Source organism: Schistocerca cancellata, chromosome 8 (genome assembly GCF_023864275.1).
Source record: "Schistocerca cancellata isolate TAMUIC-IGC-003103 chromosome 8, iqSchCanc2.1, whole genome shotgun sequence".
Classification (NCBI taxonomy): Eukaryota; Metazoa; Arthropoda; class Insecta; order Orthoptera; family Acrididae; genus Schistocerca; species Schistocerca cancellata.
Window position 1 is genome coordinate 189,844,935 of NC_064633.1, and position 17,092 is coordinate 189,862,026.

Genomic DNA, 17,092 nt, shown 5'->3' on the forward strand with positions numbered 1-17,092 from the left:
GGAAGGTCGTGGAGGGTCGAAATGGTACGGGCTGAGTTCACACGGAATTGACTAGGTCCTCTGGTCCGACAGAGCGGATCATTGATTATTTCCATCCATCATGGACTTCGTGTTCCCAAATACAGATAGAGTTTTTATGGATGACAATGTGCCATGTCACCAGACGACAATTGCTCACTATAGGTTTGAAGGATTTGCAGGACATTTCGAGCAAATGATGCGGCCACCCAAAATTATTAAAATGTTCAAATGCGTGTGAATTCCTAAGGGACCAAACTGCTGAGGCCATTGGTCTCTAGACTTACACACTACTTAAACTAACAACAACACACAGCCATACCCAAGGGAGGACTCGAACCTCCGGGGGAAGCGGCTACGCACTTCGTGACATGGCGCCTCCAACCGAGCGGACACTCCACGCGGCCTCAAATTATCCGACATGTGTCCCATCGAACATTTATGGGACATATTCGACAGGTCAGTTCGCCCACAAAATGTTGCACCGGCAACACTTTCGCAATTATGGACGGTTATGGAGGAAGCGTGGAGCAATGTTTCTGCAGGAGTTTCCAATGAACCACTGAGTCCAAGCCACGCACTCTGCCAGGCGAAAGGGGGCCCGACGCGATAAAACGATATATATCCCATGACTTTAATCAGCTCAATCTAAGATAATAAAAAAGAATCTAAGATAATAAAAAAGAAAATAAAATACATTTCCTTTATTAGTAATTGTTGCAGTGTTTCACAAACGAATAACAGAACGAGGCTCAGGGATATCGACGTGTTTGCCGTGTGGAATGCCTGGGCGCAGATAGCCGGGATACCGTGTGACGGCGCCGTCGAACCCGGCAACGACTGCGCCCCCGCGTCGTAAATTGTTGCACAGCGTGACGCGGGCAGCCGCCGCCAGAGCGCAGCACGCGTTATCGTGCTGACCCACATCGCAGGGCGCCCTCCGTGCGCGGGCTATTTCTGTCCAAATGGTCCACGGCCATGGAGGCGGCAGTTCGCGAAAACGCCCGCCCTTCGCGTGTTATTCCCTCACACGGGCTAAGCTTCGGCCTCTCCTCAGCAGGCTTTAGGCTCGCTCTTATCAAAGAAGAACATTTATACCCACTCCACCTCTTTTTCCTCTCTCTCTCTCTCTCTCTCTCTCTCTCTCTCTAATCGACAAAAATCTGAAATCACCCCCCTCCCTCCCCGCTTCCTTTGTTCCCAGTTAAAATTGTCGGCCGTGTGTGGCGCTTACAATTCCGTAGAAAGTAAAAAAAGTTCACTAAACTTCAAATACCTCACTTACAGGGTGTTTCAAAGTCTTTGCGACGAATGTTCAGGCTTGATAGATAGTGTCGTGGACAACAACTTCTCTTAGGGACAAAATGTTCGCTGACGCTTTCCGCGGCAGTAGGTGTCGTTTTGTGTAATTCACCGGCCCTGAGACGACAAGATTTGATAGAACTACCAAGATCTACTAACCAGGATTGCTGCATCTACGTTGTACGTATCTCAGTAAATTGATAGAGTGGTTTTCAAGAATAAAAGTTGAAGAATGAGTGTCTATAAATGGAAAAACATATATTAGAAACTTGGCCTCCCACCTAACGGGCGAAGCAGACAACTGGCTTTCAGGCAACACTCACTGCATGTGAGTGCCGCATCTCAGGAGCATCATTAATTTAAAAAAGGTAAGTAGCGTCACTAGGAAGCTTCAGCGCACATTTCGTGACTCACAAAAGCTGTACTTCTTGACCTGACATATCACTCAAATACAGTTGTCGCAAAGACATGAAAAAACGCTGTGTATTCAACGGGAGTCTGACACATTCTATAAGAATACACCCAGTATTCACGTGACAGATCGTCCCACAATTGGTTTGGGGATTTGTCCTATATTTTGGTAATAAGTCCAAAACTGTCAGGCACCTCATGAAATTTTGTAGCATACCACATATCATGCAAAGTGCTGACTGAGAACTCCTTTCTTTTCTTGTAATTCAGTCCTCTCCTCACAGCCAGACATTTTTATAATAGTCACCTTTGATCTCTGTATGCACTTTTGCTTATTTTATTATACGGTATTCAGTGTTTATTTTGTCGTTATTTCTTTCCGTACAGAGTTCATATGAGTTAATGTTTATCATCGTTTGAACCCTAGGTAATGCTCTGACTTCACTCCGAACAACTACAGAACCAATAATAATGTCCTGGATTAAGGAGAAACAGAGGTACTCCACTGAGGAGTGGAGCAAACAAAGTTGGCCTCAGGAGAAATATCAATGCTCTCAATGTGTTAATCTTCACTGGCTCTCCATCACGTAGCTAACTGTAATGAACAAGTAAATGAAAGTGAGGCAGTTGAAGTAAGAAAACTGTTTGTTGCTTCAACGGCAATCCCCATAAACCTTTAATACCTTTCTTCAGTCGAAACAAACTTGGTAACACGTAGGTCTGCCCACACACTGCTAAGTTTCTTTAGAGTACGCTGCAAGAGTTCCGCTGGGAAGCGCTTACACATCCTGGCAAAACTAACAAATCAATACTTAAATTTTAAGCAGTGAATAACGCAATCAACATCTAACTATAGGCAACCAGTTGTTTAGCATCCTCTCGCTTGTCATTTCTGTGACAATATTGATGCTATTTCGTTAGAGAAGACAAATTTCTTCTCATCCAACAACAGGAATGTCGTGAAACTGCTATCTTCCTCCTACCTCATAAAATCATAAACTAGACATTCCAGTACGACCTTGTGAGGTGTGGTAATTGTTAGATTGGCAGAAGTGCCAACACCGTGTTACTAAAGGACGCCGAAATGCACGCTTTTTAGCCCACGCAGGCTGGCGTGAGGAGGGAAGAACTATACTGACGTGAGGTCTGGAACATGACAAGGGAATGAGAATTCAGAAAGCGGACGTAATTTGTTTGATACTTAACTTTTATCCATTAACGATGAACGTCGCTCTTGACGGTACATGATTCACAATATTATCTGTTAGTAACTGAATATTGCGCCTTGCTAGGTCGTAGCAAATGACGTAGCTGAAGGCTATGCTGAATTGTCGGTCTGCTCGGTCTGCAATCACTGATAGTGGCGACACGCAGGTCCGACGTATACTAACAGACCGCGGCCGATTTAAAGGCTACCACCTAGCAAGTATGGTGTCTGGCGGTGACACCACAGTAATAACGTCATTATCTCAGCTGCGTAGCTATTTTGAGAAAATAAAGGTTGTAAGTTAATTTAAATTTTAAAATCGTTAACTCTTACAGACCACTTACTGTAGGATATGAAAAGAGATGGAATCCGCCAGTTGAGATGAAATGGAAATTCAGTTACTCTAAAACAACTTAAGATTGAAATAAGTTAATTTGTAAAACTGATCCAATTATCCTCACGTTTGTGACAGCTTATAGCGTATAAATTTCTAGTATCAGTAAATGTTCATAAATACCATTTTACAAGGATTTACAAAGCATAGAAATACGAGTTCAGCTATGTAGCACTCACTTACGAGGAACAGTTGGCGCCAGTGGATTACTATTTCCACCAGTGAGAGCAAATGCATAAGCGCTATACAGGAAATTCAAACCATTTTAGAAGGCGTAATCTTGGAACCCCTTACATCAGTTCCATCAATAGTATATGGCAACCATCCTAGATTCTTTTATCTAATTAAATCTCTTGAACCTCTAAACATCAGTTTAACCAAAGCACCGAACAAAATATAATCGTGTAAAAACCAGTGCAATATTACTGCTACCTTACTTAACTCGTTCCCTTTTACTTATGTTACATGTCACAGTGTTTTTCTAGAAATCAATGGCAACTCTTACGGAAATATGTATAACAATACAACAAACCTTAACAAATAGTTGTAAGTATACAGTTGATAAAAATTAATAGAAATTAAGATTTTTAGAGATAAATAGGTGATGGGAAGAGTGTAGGTTTACAATTGGCATACTTAAAATAACGTACATAATATCGTCTGCTGGTGTTTGACAATGAACTCCTTTCAAGTAAATAACAAGCGTAATAAAATGCCATGAAGCAATTAAAAGGGGCGGTGCGAAGAGATTAACAAGATTTTATGTTGACATACTGAAAATCCTTTAAATTTTTTTCACCCTATGTCTACAAATGTTTTATAAAATGACAACATTAAATAAAATAACGTGAAAGCGTTGTGGATAGCTATTGAAGCGCTGTTGTGGAAAGTTTTCAACTTATGCTCTGCAGTGCTGAGTAACCTATGACCAATACGAGAGAATGACGCTATATGTGTAATGAATAAAAGAAAAAGAAATGCAGCGTGTAGCACGTATCCGGCCCCGCCTAGCGATTTAGTCCGTTTACTTCCAATGTATCCCTTGGTAGCTGTTTGCACTTTTGATTGAGAATGTTGACGAGATACAATTGATCTAATGAACTATTTTATGATACCGACACAACACTGGTAAGCTAAAAGCCAGAGCTATTCATTATACTCTGTCTCTAATCAACAATGAAATATAACACATTTTCATGCCTTTTGATACCAATTTTGTGTTGTATTTTATAGCTTTTGAAAATGACGTGATGCCGAAACACGTAAAACGATTTTGGGAATAATAAAAGGTGTGGTCAAGATATCTGAAAGTTACAAAAGTGCATCCAAATGACCGCTCCATTTCATAACATTTTCACGCAAATTGCAGCTGATCATCGTTTGCCCTGCACAAGTGATGCTCTGCAGCTTGTCATATATATGTGTTTATGTAAGCTGCTCAACAGAGATTACTGTCATTTATTTGCTGACAGACTAGTATCGGTCCAGGTCCATCATCACAACATCTTATATGTTGGTTTCTCGGCACATGCCAAAGACGTTTGCCAATAAAAGTCGCATAATTATTATATATATGATAGTTTCAATCATCATACATTGCCGAAAAATACCCACAAGGACTGTGTTCAGTGACATCAGCGTATAATACGCATATACTGAAGTGGTATAGGTGATTTGCTTGTCAGTGTCATCGACTCTGCAGGCAGTAACTGTGCTGAGTTTACAGGTTAACAGTGTTTCCAGCGTTCATTATAGGATACAGCCATGCTACACCGATGCTTACGTACCTCTGTTGAACAGCTTCTGTCCTTTGAACGGGGTTGCAGCGTGGTACTGAGGGAAGCTGGATGGACGCAATGCTCCACATGCTGGGAAGGCGATGTGTCGCTGCTTTCAGCCGTGGTCTCTGAAAACATCGAAGCATTGTGCGAGCATCGGTGGTCGACCGAACAAAATCTGGGCACACGTTGCACCTGTTGGGTCATCAGGGAAATAGGAATCTTCTGCTCGCAGCAGTGACAAGATCACGATTATACCTTTGGCTGGGCTACCACTGACACCATGAACCCGCCAAGCACAACTACTCTGGTCTCGTGAAAGTGTTGACTGGAGAGTGGAATGGCGCTCTGTTATCTTCAGTCCGAATGATGGACGTACGGTGCATGACATAAACCTGGTAAGCTGCCTATTCACTAGTGGATTCTCCCACAACAAACAGGCCCCATCTCAGACATCGTGGTGTGGGGAACTATCAGTTACAATTCGCACTCATATTTAATGTTTGAGGTGGGTAAAATAACCAGTGCACGTTACATCGGACAAGCTGTTATTCCCGAGCTACTGCCCTTTCACCGACACGAAGGTGATGTCCTTTTCTAGCAGGACAATGCACGTATACGCAATGTGCTCTTCGCGGTGCACAACGATTGGCCTGGCCACCAACATTACCATATATCTCGTCAAATGAACATCGAAGAAACATAATGAGGTGGATAAGAAGCATTGCAGAATTGTTATAAAAGGAGCAAGATACCAGAGACAGTCTATCACAAGATGCCATTCCGCACCTTTATGATCGTTTTCACGCAAGAATACATGCCTGGACGTCTTTGGAAGTCGTCTTTGTGGCCATGTTAGGTACATGTGGTTGCATTGGAGACAACACGGTGTCGAGTATAGACTCCTGATGAAAGATAGCCCATGTGTGCTAGTAACAAGGATCCGATAGTAAATGCGCCAAGGAAATCAAATACTCTTTTGGGAGTGGTGGAACGTGAGGATGTCGGTAATGTGCCACCGGAACTAGTGGTGTGATAGAATAAAGACTGACGGCCGCGGTGGTCGAGCGGTTCTAGGCGCTTCAGTCCGGAACCGCGCGACTGCTACGGTCGCAGGTTCGAATCCTGCCTCGGGCATGGATGTGTGTAATGTCCTTAGGTTACTTAGGTTTAAGTAGATCTAAATTCTAGGGGGCTGATGACGTCAGGTGTTAAGTCCCATAGTGCTCAGAGCCATTTGAACCATTTTGAATAAAGACTTCTCAAGATACAGCTGTGGTGGTACTTTTTCTCCTATACACGCCAGAGGGGTTACATTTGTACTGAAGCGACTCTTTGGGCACTCTTTACGAGCGTTTCCTTTGTTATCAAATACTCCTATACTGATGATCTACTTGTTACCTCACTTTTCGGTAAAATGACGTCGTTCGGGGTATTGTATTTTTTTGCGGCAGTGTGTTAATGTTGGATGTTATTTACTTCCTAGTGACAGTTTGATCAACATTCAAAGATACTGATTAATCCCACTTGATGGATTAAAATTGTGTGCCGGACTGAGCCTCGAATCCGGGATCTTCGCCTTTCGCGGGCAAGTGGTAGAGCACTTGCCTGCGAAAGGCGAAGTTCCCGAATCGGAGGCTCGGTCCGGCACAAAGTTTTAATGTGCCAGGAAGTTTCATATAAGCGGGCACTGCACTGCAGGGGGAAAATTTCATTCTTGACACACTGATTAATCTTTGGACGTTAAGCGTATCGCCATTGACAAATACGTAAGACCAAAAAATAATATGATGATTAAAACTATCGTGTAATTATATATTGCATGTTTGTCGTTGTCTAGCGTCTTCGGAATGTGCTAAAAACCCAGCTAGGACCTGACGGATTACGTACAAGAGAACAATTTGTTATTTTTCACATTAAGAAACAGTGCTAGATGTGAAACAAGGGAAAAGTGACACATGAAACATATAGTCGTACTGAGAATCGAAGCCGCGACCTTTGTATCTGTGTCTGGCAGTTCACCATTGGCAAGAAGACTTCACGGCAGTCGTAGTTTGGTAGCTTTTTAAATTTTTAGTTCGTGAGTTTCAGAACTCAAATATGAGTTACCCAGAACAGTTTGATGCAACTGTGAGAAATTCTCGCCGCGTGGAGTGGCCGCACATGTCGCGAATGGTGCGGCCTATCCAGCCGGAGGTTCGAGTCCTCCGTCGGGCATGGGTGTGTGTGTTGTCCTTACCGTAAGTTAGGTTAAGTTAGTTTAAGTAGTGTGTAAGTCTAGGGACCGATGATCTCAGCAGTTTGGGCCCTTAGAAATTGACACACATTTGAACATTTTTGAGAAATTCTCGGGAAAATTGACTTTGAAGTTTTCCGAGTGTCCTTAATATCCTAAAGTGAGATAGGTGTGTCGACAGGCAGAGTGGCACCATGGTGGATAGTTTGTCTGCCATGTAGAAGGGCTGGGTTCGCTTCCTGGCTGATGCAAATTTTTGAATAAAGGTGCATGTTCTACGAGCATTTCCGTGAAGCGTAAATTACACGAAGATGGAAAAAAAATTGATATGTAATTTTTTAAATGTAACCTATCTTTGTTAACAATTTGCTATAAAAGTTCACTAGCTATGAATTTATATATGCAATGAAAACTAGATTTTTGTGTGGGATATGTAATTAGAAATAATAGAAACAGTTGGATTTGTGTTAATTGGCATATATTTCATGAATTTTGTGTTTAAATGATGTAGGTACTCGAAATAAAAGGGGAATAAAAGAAAAAAAAGACCGAAATTAACCCGTATAGAGCGCACCTAATTTTTTTCCTTATTTATGTATTTTTCGCTTTACGGAGATGGGCGTAGAAAATGCATCTTTGTTTAAAAATTTTCACTGTCCAGGAATCAAACCCAGGTCCCATAGGTGGCAAATCAAATGGCTCCAAGCACTATGGGACTTAACATCTGAAGTCATCAGTCCCCTAGAACTTAGAACTACTTAAACCTAACTAACCTAAGGACATCACACACATCCATGCCCGAGGCAGGATTCGAACGTGCGACCGTAGCAGCAGCGCGGTTCCGAACTGAATCGTCTGGAACCGCTCGGTCACAGCCCATGGGTGGCAAGTGAGTATTCTACCTCAGCACCACACTGCCTGTCGAATAACTGACAAAGACGCTCGCAAAATTAGAATTTCTCGAGAATTTTTGAGATTTGCATGGAAGCGCTTTGAAGGACTGATGTTTCTTCTCGGACCATAAATATAAATAATTATAAAAGTTACCTTACCGTGTGCTCACCTTGTAGCGGTAACGTCTTCCCAATACGTTGTGATCTCCGCTACGGTGCTGGCGCAGCATGTCCGTGCGCCGACTGCAGCCGGCAGCCTAGCCTAGAGCCAGCGCCTCGGTCTTGACTAGGTCGGCGGCTGCCAGCACTAAGACGCGCCGGGGCGGCGGTGCCTTGCCCTCCCGCGCCTCGCCTGTAAGCCTGAGCTACGCGCAGATAGCGCTGCGTGGGCGCCGCGCCAACTCCTGCGGCAGATAAGGGAGGCGGCGGAAGCGCGCCGGGTCTCCACAGCAGGCGGCGGGCGACACACGCAGGGCGCAGGGCGCAGGGCGCAGGGCGGGGATCAGCGCAGCACAGCGGCGTGCGTGGGCGTCCGGCGCACACCCACTGGGGCACGGCCAAAGTAATCCCCACAACGTCGCGACGGCTCAGTAAAAAGAGGGAGCAGGCGAGCAAAACACATAGCTTCCAGCTCACAACCTTAACGCATCTACTGCTGCTTAGGTAGCTCGGTAGGCTGTGAGCAAATATATGACAATGGAAAAATGAGAAAACGATAAAAACAGCTATACACTACAGGCCGTTAAAATTGCTAAACCACGAAGAAGACGTGCTACAGGCGCGAAATTTAGCCGACAGGAAGCAGATGCTGTGATATGCAAATGATTAGTTTTTCAGAGCATTCACACAAGGTTGAAGCCGATGGCGACACCTACAACGTGCTGACATGGGGAAAGTTTCCAACCGATTTCTCATGCATAAACAGCAGTTGACCCGCGTTGCCTGGCGAAACGTTGTAGTGATGCCTCGAGTAAGGAGGAGGAATGCGCACCATCACGTTACCGACTTTGATAAAGGTCGGATTGTAGCCTATCGCCATTGCGGTTTATCGTATCGCGACATTGCTCTTCGCATTGGTCGAGATGGAATGACTGTTAGCAGAATATGGAATCGCTGGGTTCAGGAGGGTAATTCGGAACGCTGTGCTGGATCCCAACGGCCTGGTATCACTAGCAGTCGAGATGACAGGCATCTTATCCTCAAGGCTGTACTGTAACGGATCGTGCAGCCACGTCTAGATCCCTGATTCATCAGATGGGGACGCTTGCAAGACAACAACCATCTGCACAAACAGTTCGACGACGTTTGCAGCAGCATGGACTATCAGCTCGGAGACCATGGCTGTGGTTACCCTTGACGCTGCTTCACAGACAGGAGCGCCTGCGATGGTGTACTCAAGGACGAACCTGGGTGCACGAATGGCAAAACGTCATTTTTTCCGATGAATCCAGGTTTTGTTTACAGCATCATGATAGGCGCATTGGTGTTTGATGACATCGCGGTGAACGCACATTGGAAGCTTGTATTCGTCATCGCCATACTGGCGTATCACCCGGCGTGATGGTATGGGGTGCCACTGGTTACACGTCTCGGTCACCTCTTGTTCGCATCGACGGTACTTCGTGCAGTGGACGTTACATTTCAGATGTGTTACGACCCGTGGCTCTACCCTTCATTCGATCCCTGCGAAACCCTACATTTCAGCAGGATAATGCACGACCGCATGTTTGAGATCCTGTACGAGTCTTTCTGGATACAGAAAATGTTCGACTGCAGCCGTGGCCAGCACATTCTCCAGATGTCTCACCAACTGAAAACGTCTGTTCAATGGTGGCCGAACAACTGGCTCATCACAATACGCCAGTCACTACTCTTGATGCACTGTGGTATGGTGCTGAAGCTCCATGGGCACCTGTACACGCCATTCAATATCTGTTTGCCTCAATGCCCAGGCGTATCAAGGCCGTTATTACGGCCAGAGGTGGTTGTTCTGGGTACTGATTTCTCCCAGTCTATGCACCCAAATTGCGTGAAAATGTAATCACATATCAGTTCTAGTATAACATATTTGTCCAATGAATACCCGTTTATCATCTGCATTTCTTCTTGGTATAGCAATTTTAATGGTGAGAGGTGCACTAAAAGTGCATGCAAGAAGAGAACTAAAGATTTACGAAGCAATTGATCGAGCCCATTTCTGTTACTGAAGAAACACATTAATAGTATAAAAAGCTGCTTCAGTTGCGAGTAAGTTCTTATTTATTTCACATCCAGTATCGAACCCTAAAGCTTAATCTTCAGGTGGCAGCTAATAATTATGGGAAACAAATGTGTAGCAGTTGGGCCAGTCAGTCATGACGTGTTACAGCCACTTCCGTCTCGGCTTTCGATGCGCGCTCTTCGATTGCTGGTCCTACCCTCCCATTAATTTGTTTTGCGTAGATGTGACTCATCGTGGTTGACAGGTGCGACAGCCACACGTTTATGATCTCCTAATCATTTGGTGAGACTTCAAGATAAAACTTTACGCTTCGAAACAGGTCATGTGATAAATAAGAAATTACTCGTAACTGTAGTGGGTTTTTATGCTGTTAATGTTAAAAATTTCATAGGTCGTTGCCTGTGGGGTATTGGTGTCACGGAGCGGCATGATCCATCTGAGAGGGGAGTGAAATGGTTTATGTAAAGGAAGAGGAGCGGTAGGGACTCTAAAGTAAATACTGCAAAAGTGTGTGTGTCCCGTGGTCTCACAATAGCGTACTGCTTGGTGAGATAATGCTGATGGGCGTAGAATAAGTGAGTGTTTGTGAGGGGGGCGGGCAGACGGGGGGGGGGGGGGAGAGTGACGATGGGCTGAGTAGGTTGACAGCGGCTTCATAGCGTCATAACCTCCTCAAAAAAAGAAAAAAAAGACGCTAATTTTTATACGTATACCAATTTTCATATTCCATTTTCCTTGACTAGCTTATAGAGTAAGCGGTAGGATAGAAGCTAAAGGTCTCGGAGACGGTAAGGAAATTACAACCTGTATTTAAAACGGCTTACTTTCCAGTTGCTTGCTCAGTTGCCTGCTTAATTGTCTGCTCATGTACATGGTCTTGGGGCCCTGACTGTCTCTAGCAAATATTACACCCAGGTGAAGGCGTACATTCGCGGGTTGACGCTGCCGTGTGTCAACGACAAATACTTGATATGCCTAAGAAATCTTTCGCGTCGGAGTCCTTGCAAGAAAAATTCTCGGTTTGCTTGCAGTGCCAGTTTCGGACAAAATCCCAAGCTTTTCATGATATCTCCACCATCTACCTCCATCATCATCGTCAGTGTCTAAACCAAGGGCGCGCGGTACGGTAGTTTGCATAGGGTGGGAGGGAGGGGGGGTTAACCGTAAGTATGGTGTATTTTTAGTATTTTGGAAGATGATTGGTGACTTGTGAGTAACCATAAAAGAAGTTTCATTTCCGACGCTGTTAAAATACTGCGTAATACCTGCTTATAAATCACTTTCCTAAAGGGCTAAGCCGGCCGGTGTGGCCGTGAGGTTCTAGGCGCTTCAGTCTGGAACCGCGTGACCGCTACGGTCGCAGGTTCCAATCCTGCCTCGGACATGGATGTGTGTGATGTCCTTAGGTTAGTTAGGTTTAAATAGTTCTAAGTTCTAGGGGACTGATGACCACAGATATTAAGTCCTATAGTGCTCAGAGCCATTTGAACCATTTGAACCTAAAAGGCTACACCATACGAGTATTTTTCCCTTTCCCTTGGAGCAGGGGGGAGGGGCGCCGATTTTGTTTGCATCTATGCGTATGTCGTCGTAGACATACTCCGCGAGCGAATAGGGTGTGCAGGTGCCAAGTGACATATTTCTCGTGAATGATGAGTAAGGACGACATGCTGAAACCTGTTCCCTCGATATAAAAATAAAATAAAATAAAAAAGAAACATACCCTAGTGTAACATGTCACTCCAATAAAAATATTTCGCTGCCCCGGTGCCGCTAACTAGACAATTAAACAAAAAATGGGAATACAAGGAATAGGCGACTGGCGTAGCTTCATAGAGCGATTAAAAAACTGCACACTACGCAAATTGACCGAAATTAAAATGATTACATGTCACTTCATTTAGTGAAGAAAACGTCTAGCTATTGAAATCAAACGGAATATATTTTTTCAGTAATATTACCGCTATTGTGCTTCGTAGACCAAATCTTTCTGTTTTAATCAGTAATACCTGCAAGAACTCTGCCCTATCGCAGATTTCAAGCACTCCAATAGAAGATTAATACAAAAACAGGACTGACAATTTTACAGTTAAATCTTAGCACCTGTTTTAGGGTACGTGGTGCCTCTTCTTCCATGATGAGTCTTACGAATACGCACTGTATCCCCATTAATTTCGTGGGTACTCCAATACAGGAACGCAGTGCTGCTTCACACGTTTCTTGCAGTGGACGTGTAACAGAATGTTACAAAACTATTAATCAAAACGATTTTTCCCATCTGCCGCTCTTCTCCTGTCACTGTCTAGCGTGTAACAATGAACCTGTCAATGTAATTCCTTAGGTAGGATAAGAAATCGTTAGTAACTGGAACATGACAACGTTGATTCGCAATCACGCAAAACTCTACTCGAAATTCTATCCGCGTTGTGAATTTTCATGTCTTGCATTAACTGTTAACGTTCAGGACGTTTATCGAAGCATGCTCACTGAACAGTGATTTATAAGTCTCTCCTGTCCCAGGTGGTGACAGAAAATTTAGAGAAATTGCATCATACAGTACGAGATCACCCTAGTCTTGGAGATTTTCTCTGAAATTCTATGCAGGGTTCATCCTGTCTTTTTATTCTTGTCACGCTAGAGCATGGGCAACTCTTTCAGTTTTGTCGGCGGTACGTGTGTACCAACATTGTTCATACAAGGTAACATCACAAATTGCTCACATATTTTAAGGAGAAAAAAAGCACGTATACAAGCTGTCAGCCTCAGAAATCGACTTGCGAGAAAATTTCGGCCATAATTCTGACAGTTCACCTCCTGCAAGTAAAGCTTTTGATCTCTCGCGCGCACCGCTAGTTGTTACTTGGTCCACGCCATTGCAACCAACTAATGCCCGAGCAAGCATAGTACCATACAGCAGAGTGATTCGCATGATGTTGCTGGTGAAGGAAGAGGAAGGGGAGGGGTGGGGGGGATGGACACATCTTCCCATTCGTTTTGAAATATTGTTCGAGAACACTTTACTTTACGCATAAAATATTGAGTATATAATATGTTAGCCTCAGGCACATGTATGTTCAATATCATTTGAAAAATATTCTGGTATTTATACTGTGCAGCTATATACAAGCCTCAAAATTAAAACGAGTTACTGAAAATTATTATGAAATCAAGATAATGGTTTTATGCACAATTTAATCATGCCGATCACATTGTAGAATAATGTATCTCCAGCAACTGCCTTTGACCTTCACAGTAGCAACTTTAAAATACAAAGAAAATAACGCAAAACATCGATGTCAGTAATAAAATAGCGATACACTATTTAATTCCACACTCATCCATTTCATAAATTTAAATTGCGTTTGTGAATCGCAACATTAAACTGTTCGAAACAAAGGTATCTTTGGCACCAGCTACAAGCTGGAAACTGAGCACTTTGACACAGTAAACAAAGCAAGTTTCTAGTAATTCACAAACCTCTTACTCACTTCCCTGTATAGAAGGTGGAAGTTGCCTATATTATTCCGACCCTAAAATTGTGCCACTAATATAAAAATCGTACGTCTTGTACTAGCCGAGTTTCAGTGAGCTCAGTACGAACTACGTGGTTCACGGAGACATCATGTCAGCTGTGAGATCTGTGCGTTGAGGAACAAGTCGTATGAAGACTACGTTGATTTCACTGTAGTTTAAATCTATCCTTTTGTATATGTGGAAGAATGAATTATTGGTATAGGGCAAGTGTTAAGATAAAGTTTTGTTTATGGCTCAATTTACGATGGTTTTCCTGAAAGTAATGCGCCGCATTTTTTTCTCAGCCGAAAGTAAATGCTACGAATGTGAAATGTTATGCATGTATTATTTGAAGTCTCCTGAGTCAGCTCTCAAAGTTTCCGTCACTTCCAACAGATATAATGGCTGTAGGACAGTTTCAAAATGGCGTCTGTGGGCGATGTACGTTACAAGCAACGTGCCGACATTGAATTTCTCACTGCAGAGGAAGAAACTATGGGCAATATTCACAAACTCTTGTGCGAGATCTATGGAGCATCTGCTATCGACAGATGTACAGTCAGTCGCTGGGCACGGAGGGTGAGGTCATCAGAAGGCGTTTCGACGGAGCTCCACGATTTTCGGCGGCCAGGGAGACTGTCCACGGCTGTCACACCTGAAAGGTTGCAGTGAGCTGATGATGTCATTCGCCATTAAAGGATTCCATTCGTGGATGACATTTTGAGGATGATGAGGAAGTGATTCATACAGTGAAGCACTGGCTCCACTACCAAGACAAAGATTGGTACCGATAGGGCATACAAACCCCTATTTCGCGCTGGAGGACGGCAGTAGAACGGGATGGAGATTACGTGGAAAGATAGGGTGTGTAGGTAAAACACCATTCTTTCGTTTGTGTAATTCTCATTAAATTCAATAAAAAATTGTTGCAGAAATAAATGAGGTGCATTACTTTCTGGGCAACCGTCGTAGTATATGAAATAACTTTCCTTTTCAGTCATGAATCAGTAATCGTTGTGATTCGTTTTTAGGAAAGTAACAAAGAGAGAATGGCGACATTGTTCATAGTAACATTGTTTATAATATACTGTTGTAAGTTTACAATATTCTTCCGGTGCAGTTTAAAACTTACTCATATAATAATCTTTAAAACTTGCGTCTATGCTTTATTAATGTAAAATGATGTGGTGCATTTTCTAAGGCGTTCTTTATTCTAACTTATAGATAAATAATTTGTATTTTACTATGACAATGGAAAGGCGGCTGGGGTGGATGAAATTAAGTCGGAACTCATCAAATACAGTGGAATGTCAGGTCTTAAATGGCTACACAGGATAATTGAAATGGCCTGGGAGTTGGGTCAGGTTCCATCAGACTGGACAAAAACAGTAATCACACCAATCTTTAAACATGGAAACAGAAAAGATTGTAACAACTACAGAGGTATCTCTTTAATCAGCGTTGTGGGTAAAATCTTCTCAGGTATTGTTGAAAAGAAAGTGCGAGTATTAGTTGAGGACCAATTGGATGAAAATCAGTATGGGTTTAGGCCTCTTAGAGGTTGTCAGGACCAGATCTTTAGCTTACGGCAAATAATGGAGAAGTGTTATGAGTGGAACAGGGAATTGTATCTATGCTTTATAGATCTAGAAAAGGCATATGACCGGGTTCCCAGGAGGAAGTTATTGTCTGTTCTATAAGATTATGGAATAGGAGGCAAACTTTTGCAAGCAATTAAAGGTCTTTACATGGATAGTCAGGCAGCAGTTAGAGTTGACGGTAAATTGAGTTCATGGTTCAGAGTAGTTTCAGGGGTAAGACAAGGCTGCAACCTGTCTCCACTGTTGTTCATATTAGTTATGGATCATATGTTGAAAACAATAGACTGGGTGGGTGAGATTAAGATATGTGAACACAAAATAAGCAGTCTTGCATATGCGGATGACTTAGTTGTGATGGCAGATTCGATTGAAAGTTTGCAAAGTAATATTTCAGAGCTGGATCAGAAATGTAAGGACTATGGTATGAAGATTAGCATCTCCAAAACGAAAGTAATGTCAGTGGGAAAGAAATATAAACGGATTGAGTGCCAAATAGGAGGAACAAAGTTAGAACAGGTGGACGATTTCAAGTACTTAGGATGCATATTCTCACAGGATGGCAACATAGTGAAAGAACTGGAAGCGAGGTGTAGCAAAGCTAATGCAGTGAGCGCTCAGCTACGATCTACTCTCTTCTGCAAGAAGGAAGTCAGTACCAAGACTAAGTTATCTGTGCACCGTTCAATCTTTCGACCAACTTTGTTGTATGGGAGCGAAAGCTGGGTGGATTCAGGTTACCTTATCAACAAGGTTGAGGTTACGGATATGAAAGTAGCTAGGATGATTGCAGGTACTAGTTGATGGGAACAATGGCAGGAGGGTGTCCACAATGAGGAAATCAAAGAAAAACTGGGAATGAACTCTATAGATGTACTAGTCAGGGCGAACAGGCTTAGATGGTGGGGTCATGTTACACGCATGGGAGAAGCAAGGTTACCCAAGAGACTCATGGATTCAGCAGTAGAGGGTAGGAGGAGTCGGGGCAGACCGAGGAGAAGGTACCTGGATTCGGTTAAGAATGATTTTGAAGTAATAGGTTTAACATCAGAAGAGGCACCAATGTTAGCACTTAATAGGGGATCATGGAGGAACTGTATAAGGGGGGCTATGCTCCAGAATGAACGCTGAAAGGCATAATCAGTCTTAAATGATGATGGTGATGATGATGATGATGAATGGAAAGGCATTATGGAACGTGGAGGACTTATTGCATTTAGCTATAACATTGTATCTAAATGGGGATCATTGACTGAATATAAAATACGAGATAATAGTGCCTAAGCCAACAATTAAAAGACATGCTGAAAATAAAAACGAAAATGAAAACAATGATATAAAAATTTTTGGTTGCAGTAAAATGTTTTCCAAAAGCTGAAACCGAATTGCAAGAACATTTTCTTAAATTTGAAGTGGTGATTTTCGGTTCAAGGATTTAAGGCGCAATAAAACTTCGATATAGAAGAACGATACAGACTTCTCACAGTTGCAAAGCAGAAGAGGTTGTGTAAGGCAAAAAGC